This window comes from Meriones unguiculatus, chromosome 2 (assembly GCF_030254825.1).
Source record: "Meriones unguiculatus strain TT.TT164.6M chromosome 2, Bangor_MerUng_6.1, whole genome shotgun sequence".
Taxonomy (NCBI): Eukaryota; Metazoa; Chordata; class Mammalia; order Rodentia; family Muridae; genus Meriones; species Meriones unguiculatus.
In genome coordinates, this window is record NC_083350.1 from 187488303 (window position 1) to 187503404 (window position 15102).

Consider the following 15102-nt stretch of genomic DNA (forward strand, 5'->3'; position numbering starts at 1 on the left):
CTTCGCTGTTGACTTAGAGCTTCACCGAAAAGCTCAGGCTGGCCCCAAACTCACCTTCTGCCACCTTAGCTTCCCAAACTCTGGGATGACAGGAGCATTCCCCAGAGTGACTTCATTTCCGCTCCGACTTTCCCCTTTGTCCCTGGACAGTTCTCTCTGAAGACATTGTTAAGTAACCATTGCTAAGAATTAATTGTTCTTGGTTTGGTCTCGACTGTCCCTCGTGGAAGGAATGAAATCTGCTCCAATTTATCTCATCTCCCATGTTGGTGGTCAGAAGACAGATTTAAGGAGCCAGGACAGGCACCCTCCTTGCATTTCCATCAGACTAAAGGAACAGAAGTGGCTCTTGGGTCATGCCACCTGACACCCATCCCCACATTTAATTCTGTCTGTCCTGCTGTGGGTAGTGTTCAAACATTTCAAAAAAGAAAAAATATTGTATAGGTTCTTGTAATGGAAGTCTTGGTTTCTTTGTAAACTCAGTTATGTTATGTAAATGTTTTTGTTTTAAACCCAAGTGTGGGATTTTAGTTGGGCTTTAGTTTGTCCACAGCTGTTAATTGTCTCATGTGTGGCATGATATTTCCCAGCTGGTAACAAGCCTGCCTCATGCCAGCATGGAGAGGGGCATGGTCTAGGGCTCTGAGGATATAAATATGAGAGCCCAGGGTAGAGGATTTTCAATTTAGAACATGGCTGTTCTTCAAGAGATCACATCCAAAGACCTTCTAGGTCTGTGTAATCCAGCTAGAATACAAACATGCCTTTAATCCAGGAGACAGATGCAAGCATATCTGAGTTCAGGCCAGCCAGGTATAGGGTAAGTATTAGGTTAAAAAAAAAAAAAAAAGGTCCAGGTGTGCTGGTACACACCTTTAATTCCAAACAATGAAGGTAAATGTGAGGTCTAATTTAATGGCAGAAACAGTGATGAATCAGAGAAAGACTTGACAGAATAGGCTCATGAGAGGAGAGAGGGAAGTGAAAATACTTAAGGGGCAATGGAAGAGGACACAGTTTTACTGGGAGAATTTTACAGAGAGCAGTTAAAGACAGAAGGAGCCAGAGAATAAAAAACTAGGAGATTAGAACAGATTGCTGGAATTAGTTTGAGACCAAACAGAGCAATTCAGGGGCCAAGAGAGAGGCCAGATTGAATAAGTCAGCTGGAAGAGGAGTTTTAGCAAGAACAGCTGAGGAGAACAGCCAGCCCAGAGCTCAGTAAGCACAAGGGTGAGTTTGTTAAGCAGTAAGTCTCAGAAGCTGAAAGCCTTCTAGGCCTAGGTTAGATTGCACAGAGGCTAGAAGCTTCCAGGACTAGGCTTAGGGTTAGCTGACAGAGGCAGTAATCCTCCAAGACAACAATTACCTCAGGAGAATAACAACAGTGTGGTGTTAGCGTGAGGCACTTCGGAGAGACCAGAGACGGTGTGACAGTTTGGAGCAGACAGAGACACAGAGAGACATGCTTCAACATAGCAGCTTGTAGTGCAGAGCTTAAGTTAGCTTGAGTGACTCCATTTTGAGATAAGAAGCCATCTTGTGCACACCTGTGACCAGGGGCTGATCTCAGGTACCAGGAAGACTCACAGAATGTACACTGGCAGAAAACAGAGTTATCTCTCCTAGCAACAGCTTCCAGGTAATATCACAGAAAAAAAAAAACTTGGTAAAATATAGAGATAATTCCCCTGGCAACAACTAATCAGAATCAAGTGGGAAATTTTTCCCCAACATTTCAGTTGTAGTTTAAAAGAATAGTTATCATAAGTTAAGCTTCAGCTAAAAGGTCACCTCGCCCCTCTGACTTTTACCCAATCTTGTAATGCCAAGGCATGGAACCCTCCCCAACTTGCAGTTTTTCCCATTAAAAACCCTGTTCATCCAGGGCTCGGGGTCCCACTTCTCTAATGCTGCGACAGAGAACTTGGGTCCCATGTTCAAACACGTATACAATAAACCCTTATGTATTTACAGTGGAGTCAATTCCTGATAGTCTTTGGGGGTCTCACAAACTGGATATAAGAGAAGGATATAGGATCATAGGATAAAAGGTATATTATTGAATCTATTAGTCTCAAATATTATGTATTGGTATAGGCTATTGTATATTGATCGGAATTTAAGATTGCTTAGGACTTACCAGGATAGGATAGATAATGGAATACTTTTTCCAAGGGTGCCAAATACAAATGGACTGTACATTGTAAATGTAATTCTTACCTGAATAATTTTCATAATTATTTTTAATGTATATCATTTATTAATGTTAGAGAAAAAGCCATTCTTTTAAACAAAAGGGAGATATGTTATGGAAGTTTCGGTTTCTTTGTGAACTCAGTTACATTATGTAAATATGTTTCTGTTTTAATAACAAGTGTGGGATTTCAGTTGGGCTTAGTTTGTCCACAGCTGGTACCTGTCTCATGTGGGGGCGTGGCCTTTGCTGGCTGGTATCAGCCTTCCCTGTGCAGCACAGAGGGGGGTGTGGTCCAGGACTATGAGGCTGTAAATGGCCTGTGGTGAAGTGTGGTGAATGGCAGTTCAGAGGGCGCAGCGGCTTGGAGGAGACGGCTGGCTGTGTCTGCTGTTGATGGAGATTGGCATATTCCCCAAAGACTCATCACTAAACGGCCAGGAGAAGTAAAGGGGTCTGTGCCCCCTCTCCCCACTAACCTTCTCTCTCCTGCCTCGGGGTGGGGGTTAGTGGAAAGGAGGTAGAGGCATAAACACCCCAAATAAAGTAGCATTTTTAAAATGAGCACTATGGGTTCTTTGAGACACTGCATTTCTGTGTCAACAGAAAAGAGTCAACAGGATTACAAAGAGAAAGAATCTAAGCAACGAAAAACAGCGGATATTTAAAGGAAGCCAGTTTGTAAAACGGGTACTTGGTTAGAGTGATTTTTCAAGAGTTTGATAATAAACTCTTTAGAAAATGACCAAAATGGTAGAGGAAAAAGGGTTAGGGTAGGCAAGGTTAGGATTCTGCAGAAAGCTTAGCAACTGGCAAGACAGCCTAGTTACCTTTGCTTAAAGACGATCATCACAGAACAATTAGGGAAACAGGAACACAGCCTGGAAAAGACTAGCATTGCTTCCAGGTCTGGTTTGGAGAACCCCAGCTTGGCAAAGTGTTCCAAACTTTATATTCATGGAGGCTTATATATGTGTTAACATACAATGGACCCAGCAGCAAATGGCTAGCACACAGCTATGAAGTCATATATATACTTATAAATACATATATACACACACCCTGGCACTCTAAACCTGTCAAAAGCCCATGAGCTAGGGAGGACACAGAGCCTAGCAGGGAAGCCACCTCTGTTGTTTTACCAAATAAAGTGCCTATCAAACTGCTTTCCACAGATCTATGCCTTTGCCTGCACATCAGCGGTGCTGTCGGATTTGGTCAGAGAAGCATCTTTTTACAGTAAGCAGTGGAGCCTCCTGACTAGTCAAAGTGCTGCTGACATGTGACAGTTGAATGCTGGGCCCTAAGTGAGAGACGTATGTCACCCCCTCCGAGTCTCAGGGAGCATTATCGAAGAGAGGGATAGAATGTAAGATCTGAGGGAGGAGTGGAGGGTTGAGGAACAGAATGCCCTGGTCATTACAGTTTTGAACTCTTGGTGGCCATGATTCCCCAGAGAAGGTTGGCAAGCACCCCTCCATTAGGGAATTGGGGAAGGAGGCAGAGCCCTCAGGGGAGTGCCCCTAAGAGAGCCCCTGTGCCTCCCTTACAACTTTTGTTCTGTTAAAGGATGCTGGGGGTGGGGGCTCGCTTCCCTGGAGACTTATGAGGAGTTAGTGACTTCGGGGGCGGGACGTTTTCTTCAGTGCTGCAGCTGCTGGTTGCCCATGCGCCTGTCGGTGTTAGAGCAAGAAAGCTCAAGGTCACTGGACAGCAACAATAGCAGGCGTGAAAGGTGTGAAAGCAGAGGGCCTAGTTGTGAACAGAGAAAGGTGTGAAAGCAGAGCAGAGGGCCTAGTTGTGAACAGAGAAAGGTGTGAAAGCAGAGCAGAGGGCCTAGTTGTGAACAGAGAAAGGTGTGAAAGCAGAGCAGAGGGCCTAGTTGTGAACAGAGAAAGGTGTGAAAGCAGAGCAGAGGGCCTAGTTGTGAACAGAGAAAGGTGTGAAAGCAGAGCAGAGGGCCTAGTTGTGAACAGAGAAAGGTGTGAAAGCAGAGCAGAGGGCCTAGTTGTGAACAGAGAAAGGTGTGAAAGCAGAGCAGAGGGCCTAGTTGTGAACAGAGAAAGGTGTGAAAGCAGAGCAGAGGGCCTAGTTGTGAACAGAGAAAGGTGTGAAAGCAGAGCAGAGGGCCTAGTTGTGAACAGAGAAAGGTGTGAAAGCAGAGCAGAGGGCCTAGTTGTGAACAGAGAAAGGTGTGAAAGCAGAGCAGAGGGCCTAGTTGTGAACAGAGAAAGGTGTGAAAGCAGAGCAGAGGGCCTAGTTGTGAACAGAGAAAGGTTAGTGACTGCAGGAGGGGACAAGGGAGGGCAATGGGGTGAAGATGATCAAAATACATTATATACATTTCAAACAGTGCAAGGAAACCCATTGTATATAATTAATGGATGTTCATCTAAAGTATTTAAAACTCACTTCCTTTTTCATGAGCTAAAGCATAACAAAATCAGCAGAAAACAATCGAGGATTTTAATGAGATAGAAAATCATTTAATGGTAGACGGTTTGCAATTTTACTAAAAGTAGATTGGTATTTTAAGAACATCTAATTGCTTTGAAAACAAAGCAGAAAACCCTTATACACAATATTCTGGTGATTATCAACACCATCATGTGTAAACTTTATGGGATTTGTTTTATACTCTCATAAATTTGTATTTTTTTAGACAAATTTCGAAGTCATTTATAGACACAGTGTCTATGTGTATGTATGTGTATGTGTATATGTATGTGTATGTGTATGTGTATATGTATGTGTATGTGTATGTGTATATGTATGTATGTGTATATGTATGTGTATGTGTATGTGTATATGTATGTGTATATGTATGTGTATATGTATATGTATGTGTATGTGTATATGTATGTGTATATGTATGTGTATATGTATGTGTATGTGTATGTGTATGTGTATATGTATATGTATGTGTATGTGTATGTGTATGTGTATATGTATGTGTATGTGTATGTGTATGTGTATATGTATGTGTATATGTATGTGTATGTGTATGTATGTGTATATATATATGTATGTGTATATGTATGTGTATATGTATGTGTATGTGTATGTGTATATGTATGTGTATGTGTATGTGTATGTGTATATGTATGTATGTGTATGTGTATGTGTATGTGTATATGTATGTATGTGTATATGTATGTGTATGTGTATGTGTATATGTATGTGTATGTGTATGTGTATGTGTATGTGTATATGTATGTATGTGTATATGTATGTGTATGTGTATGTGTATGTGTATATGTATGTGTATGTGTATGTGTATATGTATGTGTATATGTATGTGTATGTGTATGTGTATGTGTATGTGTATGTGTCTATGTATATGTGTGTGTATGTGTCTATGTATGTGTATGTGTATGTGTATGTGTGTATATGTGTATGTGTATGTGTATATGTATGTGTATGTATGTGTATGTGTATGTGTATGTGTGTGTGTGTGTGTATGGCTGAAGCAGCCGCACATGTGCTCGTCTTGCTTTCAGAATCGCAGGGGCGGAGTGAGTTTTGTCCCGTGTCCCGCCACAGTGACATATAAGCGGTGGCATTGACTCAAAGCTCCGTCTCAGACGGTCTGGAGAGGAAGTTCGCGTCCCAGCGCGTCCTGAAAGCGGAGCACAGACGCGGCTCCTTGCGGAGAAGGAGGTTAATATCTTCCCTTCTTCTCCCGTTGTCGGCAGAACCACGGCTTCGAGCGTCCTTCACAGGCCGTCTCCCTCCCACAGCCAGTGCGCGGAGCCCCCGCCCTGTGCGCTGACAGCTCCGCGCTCCGTCGTTCTCCGGGGTCGCAAGCACCGTCAGGCCGGTTCCCCCAGCAGCCCAGGAGGCCGCCACCAGGAGCGGCTGCGCCGAGTCCGCCCTCTGCAATCCACCCGACAGCCCGCAGACCGGCTCCTGGAGCCTGAGGAAGCTGGAGCCCGGGACCAGCGCAGAGGCTGACCTGCCTCGTGAACGCCCGGGAGGGGCAGAAGGGAGGGTCTGCAGCAAAGCCCTGGGCTGCCACGGACCCCTCGTCCCTGAGTTGCCAGTTACGGAGGGAGTCACCAAACACTCGACCAGACTCCAGGGCTCCCGCTGCCGCCACTGCCCACACCTCGGAGCTCGCCAGCCAGCGACGGCAGCAGCTGAGCCGCAGAAACGGCCCCTCCGGCCAGCAGGCGCTACAGCGGTGGGCCTCGGCCTTCCTGACCTCGCTGACCCCGACCCCAAAATCGCTGTCATTGCTACCTGCCAACTGTCAGTTTGCTACCGTCGTGAATCGTGATGTAAACAGTTTTGGAGAGAGGCCTGCTAAAGCGGACCTTAGCGCCGCTTCCCAGGGCCAGGACCAAAGGTCTCCACCAGAGCCCGGCCCGCCCTTCCAGGGTGGCCTCCACCAGAGCCCGGCCCGCCCTTCCAGGGTGGCCTCCACCAGAGCCCGGCCCGCCCTTCCAGGGTGGCCTCCACCAGAGCCCGGCCGCCCTTCCAGGGTGGCCTCCACCAGAGCCCGGCCGCCCTTCCAGGGTGGCCCGCGTACTCATGAGACTTTTGACGTCTGTGCCTCTCACGCTCCTGCCACCCCCGGCACCTGGCACTTCCGGATCTCTGGGCGTTTGCGCTCAGGCGCTTCTGTGGTTAGCATCTGCCAGCGTCAGCCACTCTCGCCTCCAGCAGGCCCTGAGTTCGAGCCAGCGAGCCATTTACAGTGTGTTCTTGATAAGCTATTAAGACCATGCACATTGACTCGTTTCTCCATTATGGACACAGATGTGTCCAGATACTACGGCATACCTCTCCCTAGCCCCTGCCAGTCCTTCCTTCTTCCTCGACCCACTTGCTGACTCCTTCCTTCTCAGGCAAGCCCTGGGTGTCAACTGAAGCCCAGGGGTGGGTCTGGAGATCCTTGGGTTTCTGAGTCTCTGGGCATCGGAAAGCCAGGCCTGCCTCCCAGCACTTGTAATTGGACTAAAGAAGGAGCCTGTCTTCGGGTGCAGCCGTGAGGTACGAATGCTGACGGCCTGTGGAGGGTGGGCGAGTTGCCCACTGCACTGGAGGAGAGCTGGCTCGCCAACCCTGCCCCATGCTTTACAGCAGGTGCATTGACCGCTATCAAGGGGGAAACAAGCCCCACCGCAACCTTCTCATTGAACATCCCAGCGTATCTGTCTATGCTGTGCACAACTCCTGTCCTGGTCTCGGTGAGGCCAGCTGTGGGAGTGAGGAATGTCACTCCAGTGGCCGCAGGGCCAGCAAAAGCTGCTTCTAAGACTCACGGGCACAGAAATAGAAGCCCAAAGGGAAACGGGAACTCAGTTCATGTGTTGCAGCTCCTGCATGGAACACGAGCTTCCGCCCTTTCCAGTGGGTGAAAGGACACAGGGAGAGACAGTCTCTGACCAGAGATGGCCTTCGCGGCCCGAACCCCATCAGGGTTACCCACACTCGACACACAGCGGCTGGGGGCTCCACCAGCCCTGTCCTCGCCAGCACTCGCTGGTTTCCTGGCCTTTGTGGCTATGTTTGTGGGTGTGTGTGTGTGCAATGAAAACGCTGCCTCCTTCCCGCCACTGACGACCAATTGCCTAGTGTATCAGTGTGCTTAGACACATCCCAACCTGATCTTTGTGCCACGCATGTCATAATGTCTTGCTCCTGACGATTACTTTTAAACCCACTTCCATTGTCTCCGCCCATTCTCTCCATCATCAGCGCCAAGTCTACCGTCCGCACCACCCCTGTGTGCAGTACCATCGCCAACAGTTTTACCACTTATTTCCATCAACCCATTGTTGATATCACCTCCATCACCTGCACTGCTGTCCACTCCTCCATCACCTCCATCACCTGCACTGCTATCCACTCCTCCATCACCTCCATCACCTGCACTGCTATCCACTCCTCCATCATCATCTCCATCACCACCATCATCACCTCCACTGCTATCCACTCCACCATCACCTCCATCACCTGCACTGCTATCCACTCCACCATCATCATCTCCATCACCTGCACTATTATCTACTCCTCCATCACCTCCACTACTATCAACTCCTCCATCATCACCTCCATCACCTCCACTGCTATCCACTCCTCCATCGACACCCCCACAGTCCCTCCCTCCACCACCATCAGTGCCAATCAGCAACTCTACATCATCACCCATCTGACATGGTCTCCACCAGCTCCTCTTGTGTAGACAGCTCTGGACTCTCCTTAGGTAGCCACTTTCTGTACTCTTCAACCTACACAAGTGGTTTTCTCTTCTGTGACCAGACTCATGCCTGTGTGGCTGTGCCATAAACAGCAATGTCTATCTCCTCACTGCTAACCCTAGCAACTTTGTGCAGAATAGCTGTTCAGCAAATACACTGGGATACATAGACATATATATATATCCACACATATATACATATACATACACACGGTAATATATGTATACTGTACTGGTAACTGCACTAGTGTGTGTGTGTATACATCTCCTGTGTGTGTGTGTGTGTATACATGTACTGCATATAGCCAGTGATATATATATTTCACACATTAGGTGATATATATCCATATATATCATATATATCACACATAATGTGAAGGAAAGAAGAGGCAGCAAGAGACCCTACAAAGTTTCATAAATAGATCCAAAATGAGAATGGAGGAGTGGAGACTGAATTCCACCGAGACTCTATCTTGAGCTAAAATCTATTTCCTTTTTTCTTTTGTCTTTGTGCCATTCTTCAACAACTTCACAAGAAGGGCATTATCTTCTTTTTAGCCATGGATGCTCAGAATGTTTAGAAACTTGCCAGGTAGCAGCTGGGATTGGCTCTTCCATCTGGCTGTGCCCGTCACTGCCTCTCCTAAGATCAACTACCCAGCCTTATAGCCTGCTCGGTCAGTGTACACTCAAGTAGTACAAAAGGCCGCAGTTTTTATAGTGTGTGGGTGTCTTCCCATTTTGCTGTGAGTTTTTTTTTAAACAGGAATGTTGCCCAACAGATTTTGCACAATTCAACTGCAATTGCCACATATGAACATTTTAAGCCAAATAAACCCTGCCTGAAACAATGCCATTTATTATTTTAGGTCTCAGATGAAGGTCAATGATAATTAAATAATGGCTCCAGTATGAGCTTTCACTCCAGCAACAGATGAGTTTTCTCCCTGCCTAAATCAAGTTATATATAATATGGTCAACCAAAATCCTGGGTGTACAGAAGAAACTCAGTATTGGTAAGTTATCATCATTTCATCATCATCAGCAGCAGCAGCAGCAGCATCCCTATCATCAACATCATCATCATCATCACCATCCTTGCCCTGCAGGTTGTAAGTTTTCATTGCAGATCTAAAATGTATGCCCTTTACTTTGTCTCTAAAGTACTTACAGCTAAATGTTGCTTTTAAAACAAATTCCTAATCATACCAATGAAGACTCAGGAGCCAGATACTGGGGTGAAAACCTGCTGGCTCAGAGAGGCAGAGAAAGCACCCCACTGACCTTCCTCCTCCACCAATGTCGGGGGGAAAAAGCCCTTCTCCTTCTCCGTGCTTTCTTAAATACCCTTCAACTCCATGTCCCTCCTTCCTGCGTCATGTTCACTCCCTGTCAACTGGCTGCTTGCTCTGCCTCTTGATGTAGCATTGACTTTGTTTAATCCCGTTTACAGAAAGCTCTTGGATTAAAGGTGTGTGCTAGGGCTGAACCACACCACAACTAGAAACAGGTTTTTCCAGTATACAATCTTGGGGTTCACAGTGTGATCAAATATCCTGCAAAAGCTAAGCACCGCTCTAAGTCATCTCCTAGATGCTGGGCAGCCTTCAGTAGAGGCCCATGTGCTCCAATCCAGAGCCGTGTCAGCTGACTACTGGGTCCAAGAATAAAGCACACACCCCACCCCACACCCCATTTACCAAACCTCCACAGCACTGTTGGGACAGTGTAGCATGACTCACAAGGGTAAGCACTGTCAGGCAGACTTGAGCTCAAATCCTGATGGTTCCACCTACTGGCTATGTGACTGAATAGATTATAAGACTCGGTTTTCACATCTGGGAAATGGGAATCATTCTTGTACACAGCACAGGGCTCAAGGTTAGCCAGTGTTTTCAAGAAAGGCTTTACAATTTAAACTAGTTTCACCTCTAGTTTGTGGTTCATCTACTCAGTCTAGTCAAATTGTTGAAAAATCAGGATAAAAATGATGAGGACATTTGTCCTGGGGGGAAAAAGGGTATCCTGCAATTCCTTCCTCTGTTTACATTTTAGTCTTCTATTTCCAGATTCAACAGCCTCTGCTTTGAACAGATACCAGAATTTGCTACGTGTAGCAATTCTCAACAATTCCATTTCATCAGCCCTGAGCATGTCCTGGGAGCAAAAGGGCAGAGTTCCACCTACGCTTCCTTTGGGCGCTATGACTCTACTATGAAACATAATATTCCAGAGGGAATGGGGAAAGTGTCTTGCCCCTTAAAGGGCACTGAAATACAGCCTCTGAGCTATCTTTCTAGCTGTGAACTCTGGATCAAGTCATCACGGCTGTGAAAAGGATGAAGGAAGTGTACGCAGGTGCCTGGTGTTTGTAAGGGCTAGTTGCAAGTTAGACTGTTCAGAACAGCTAAATAATATGCTAATTTTATGGAAAACAGAGTGGAAAAACAAAGCTGCTTGCCCATAGGCATACAGAAACACAAGGTAGAATAATAATAATAATAATAATAATAATAATAATAATAATAAGTAGGAGGGCAGAGAGTGGATCATTATGGGCTGAATGAGCTAACAACAGGAGTTTTAAGTCACCTGGCAGACGAACACCTAGACTCATGGAACTGCAGAGCTCCAAAGCCATGTTGGCAAAGGATAAAAACGATAGGAAAAAAACTAACAGATCAAATTTTGACCCATATTCACTAAAAAGCATTTGTTTCTAAGACTGTAAAGAATATGAACTGATTGCCAGGAAAATATCAGGAAATAACCAAATGATCTCCTCCCCCTCCTTCCCCATCCTTCCTCTCTTCCTCCCCTCTTCAATCCCTCCCTTCCTCTCTCTTCCTCTCCTCCCTCTGCAGTCAGGTTTCTGCTGTTCTTTCACTGAGGCATCTATGCTGCAGACTGAACAGTGAACCAGGACTCTCCCATCATTTCACTCTTGAGGAAACAGACTCCATCAACAGCTAATACTTGGGGGATGTGGGGAGAACAAATGAATTGTATGGACCTACATCATTGAAAGTCCTCACTCGGCAGGGTATGGTAGCTCACACACAGAATGCCAGCATTTGGGAGATGAAGACAGGAAGATGAGTTTGAAGCAGCCTCTGCTGCATGAGACCCTGTCCCAAAACCAAACCAAACCAAACAAACAGCTGAAAGAATGTGATTATAATCGGACTTTCAGTCACTTATGTTCTATATTAATGAGGTCAAGCTATTTTCTTCTACCAAGAAAATGGCTCATTCCTCTCAGGAAAAGCCAGTGTTGGTGACCCACAAAGAACAGGAAGTGCCACTTGCTAAAGAATCAGCTGAAACAGCACAGAAAAAAACAGCCTAGTAGAGGAAAATGGAGGGCCCCATACCGAATGAGGGGACAGCAGAAGCTCATCTGAGGGGTCGTTTTTGCCTCTCTTTGGGAGGGCTCCAGGCTGGGACTTGCCATCCCAACAGCAACTTCCCTCTCAGAGAAGAGGAGCCCAGCACTTGGCTGGGGAACAGCGGGGGATTTCCACGGTTTTCCAAGGATAGGACCAGCTGAGAAAGTTCTGGCACTGCTTCAGAAACTTGAATAACAAGAGTACACGAGCCGCAGCAGGAGCTGTCACAGGGCTGGCTCCTCCACGCCCCGACACCCTGGGGCTCCACGGAGTTGCTGAAATTCCACGGTTGCATAAGCCCTTCGCACAGGTTTCTGTTTTAGGAAATGAAAGTGGCAGGCTGTGCACCCTGAATTTCCGCTCTGATTCAGCCCTGGCCCCCACGCCTGGCCTCGTGTCGGGCTCCTCCCCTCAAGCTGGTTGAGAAAGGCATTGCTGCAGAAGAATGCCAGCACTGCAGCCCCTGGGCACCAGAGAGGTGCTCGTCACAGGCAAGAGCTTGCTGGTGTACCCCCACTAGCTAGCCAGTGAAGGTGACAGCAGGGAAGGTGGGAAGTTCACAGCACAGAGAGGGAGATGAACTGATTAATTCATACCAAAGAAGTCCTCCGTGAGTGTGTGTGTGTGTGTGACAGACAAACAGACAGACAAAGGCAGAGAGACAGTGACAGAGAGAGACAGACATAGACACAGACACAGACAGAGAGGGCAGTTCTTACTTTGCCTTAACCAGTAGAAGGCTGAGCTGTGGCTGTCTGTAACTGTCTTGCTGTTTCTTTGGAGAGACACCCTAAATAATCTCCCGAACATGCGGTGAGCCAAGGCTCTACACCATAGGCTATTGCTCGGTTGCCTCCAATATTGCCACTATTGCAGCTGCTGAAAAATAAAATAAGACCGTGGACAACGAGCCCAGCTGAAAACAAGAATGGCATTTCCCAGCTCCCCTCGTGGTTAGAAGTTTCCACATCTACACAACAACAGGCCTGATTTTGTGACAGCCTTAGTGAGCAGCGTGTGGGTTCCCTGCTTGACAGAGTTCATCCAGCAGCAGGTCCTGGAAGAGATGCCGTCTCCCACCAGGGCGGAAGACAGACTGTTCTTTGGTTGGCAGTGAGGGTGTGCCCCAGCATACCTGTATCAAGATGAAAATAACAAGTGAAAAAATGCACTAAAGCCCCCAGCCTACTGAACCCCTCAGCTGGACCTGGTTTATCTTAACCACGCTCTGAACACAGAGCCCATTGGAAAGTGAAGTGTGGCGCTGCTCATGTAACCTATTGAAAATGGCCCCCAAAGTAAAACCTAGAATGTTAATGTTGGGGCATTTCCACACCCTCTAAAGTGATTAAGTCAGTCAGTTAAGCCACACATCAATCAGCCGAGGCCCCTCGAGCACCCTTGTTGCTCACCCTCAAGCTTTGCCTACCTCCAGATCCCTTTCCTGTGACATAATCCACCGTGCTGCAGATGTCACACGGCTTTTCCGCACCGCTCTGAGAGAATGGCTCAGCCTGGATGAAATGCTGACTCCTCGCTGCGGTTGTTGGCTCTGGCCTCGTGCCTCCTGCCAGCAACCATGAGGCTCATAGGTGGACTAGTTAATGAGTGTGGAGCTTAAGTCTCCAACACGGCAAGCTGGAGCCACTTACCACAAATGCAGTGACCTGAAACAGCATAAAATGACTATCGCACAGGTCTAGAGGTCAACACCCAGAATCTGCCTCATGGGCTAATATCAGATGCAGCAGGGCTGCCCGCTGTCCGGAGGCCTGCACCTGTGTGGCCACCCTCCCTGGGCGGTGGAAGACACCAGCGTTCATCGGCTCTCACTTCTTCCTCTGCTTTTAAAGCCAGCAGCATAACACCTCCAGACCCTATGCCTCCCCCTCACACCCGGCCCGCACAGATCCCTGCCTCTGAGTCGGCCAGCAAGTGTCCTTAACTCCACCTGTAGCTTCATTGCCCTTTGCCATGGGCAACCTGTGTTACTCGGGCTTCTTTAAGGGAACACAAGCCATAGGACGTGTACTAAAAGGGGATTTATTACATCAGCATGCAAGATGATGTGGCCTGGTCCAACAAGGACTGTCTCGCACCGAGTACCCGGAAGCCAACGGTTGCCCAGTCCACCAACTGAGGTGTCTCAGCAGTCCCCACGAACCGAGCACTGGATAAACGGAGGTTCAAACCCTCATCTGCGTCATGCCCGACATGCTGTGTGGTCTCGGGGAATTGCTCAATATTTCAAAACACTGTATGCTCAATAAATTCTGACCTGTAAGGAGACATAAGCAAGTCTGTGTTTCTGGTATAGTGTACTCAGAGAAGTGAGTTTGTTCACACTCTCTTGCCAATGGCTTTCCTCCTACCCTGTGGACAGCGAGGCTATTTCAGAGTGCTATTTCACACACGCTCTGTCAGCACCTCCCCCGGCAGGCACCCACTCCCGCACGTGCACGTCTGTCCTGCCCATCAGCACCTGCTCCCCCCCCCCCCCCGCCTCCCGGCCTGCCCTTCTGCTGCTTGCTCTGAGGGTGACCTCCCCAGGCGCCTTCCTCACGCCCTTCTCAGCCGACCTGCTACACCCCAGAGAGGCCTCCCTGCAAAGCCAGGTACTCTTCATCTCATTCCCATTTTCTTTCTGGAAAAAAAAAATCTCAACTTGTTACTTTTTTTCTTTAAAATATGAACCATTGTCTTAATTGCACAAACATGTCAAGCACCGTACAGCACTTGCGTGCATCTATACAGTGTGCGCTGACCAAATCAGCGCAATTCCATTCCCACCCTTTCTTTGCTTTTGGCGTCTTTAAGCTCATCCTCTTCCAGGTACCATGACATAGTTAGAAGCTTATTGGCCACTTCTCTCCTATTATCCCTCAACATCTAGAACTTACCACTCCTGTCTGTGTTGATTCCTGATACCGATTTAAGACACACACACACACACACACACATCCCTGACACCAGGAATCACACACACACACGCGCACACACACACACACACATACACACATCCCTGACACCAGGAATCACACACACACACACACACACACACACACACATCCCTGACACCAGGAATCACACACACACACACACACATCCCTGACACCAGGAATCACTGTCACACACTCCCATGCACCCTGTGTCCTTGTTGGCTGCGGCAGGCACCCTCTGCAGTAGCCTCCGGTGCTGTGCGCCTCACGTCCTCCACAGACTATGCAGCCTCTTCCCATGAAGACGAGCAGCAACGTAATGTCGTAATGTCGTGTCCCTTCTAAGGCTGGCCACTTCCCAGAAAAGCC

The 15102-nt window shown here is 47.5% G+C and overlaps 1 long non-coding RNA gene across 1 annotated transcript; it reads right to left on the reverse strand.

Annotated features, from left to right (window-relative positions):
- Positions 1-9247: 9247 nt before the first annotated feature.
- Positions 9248-14224, reverse strand: LOC132652490 (uncharacterized). The gene is made up of 3 exons (XR_009590133.1): positions 13224-14224; positions 12514-12929; positions 9248-12108 (listed from the first exon to the last, which is right to left on the reverse strand). It is a non-coding gene; the product is annotated as an uncharacterized LOC132652490 (long non-coding RNA).
- Between the last annotated feature and the right edge of the window lie 878 nt (positions 14225-15102).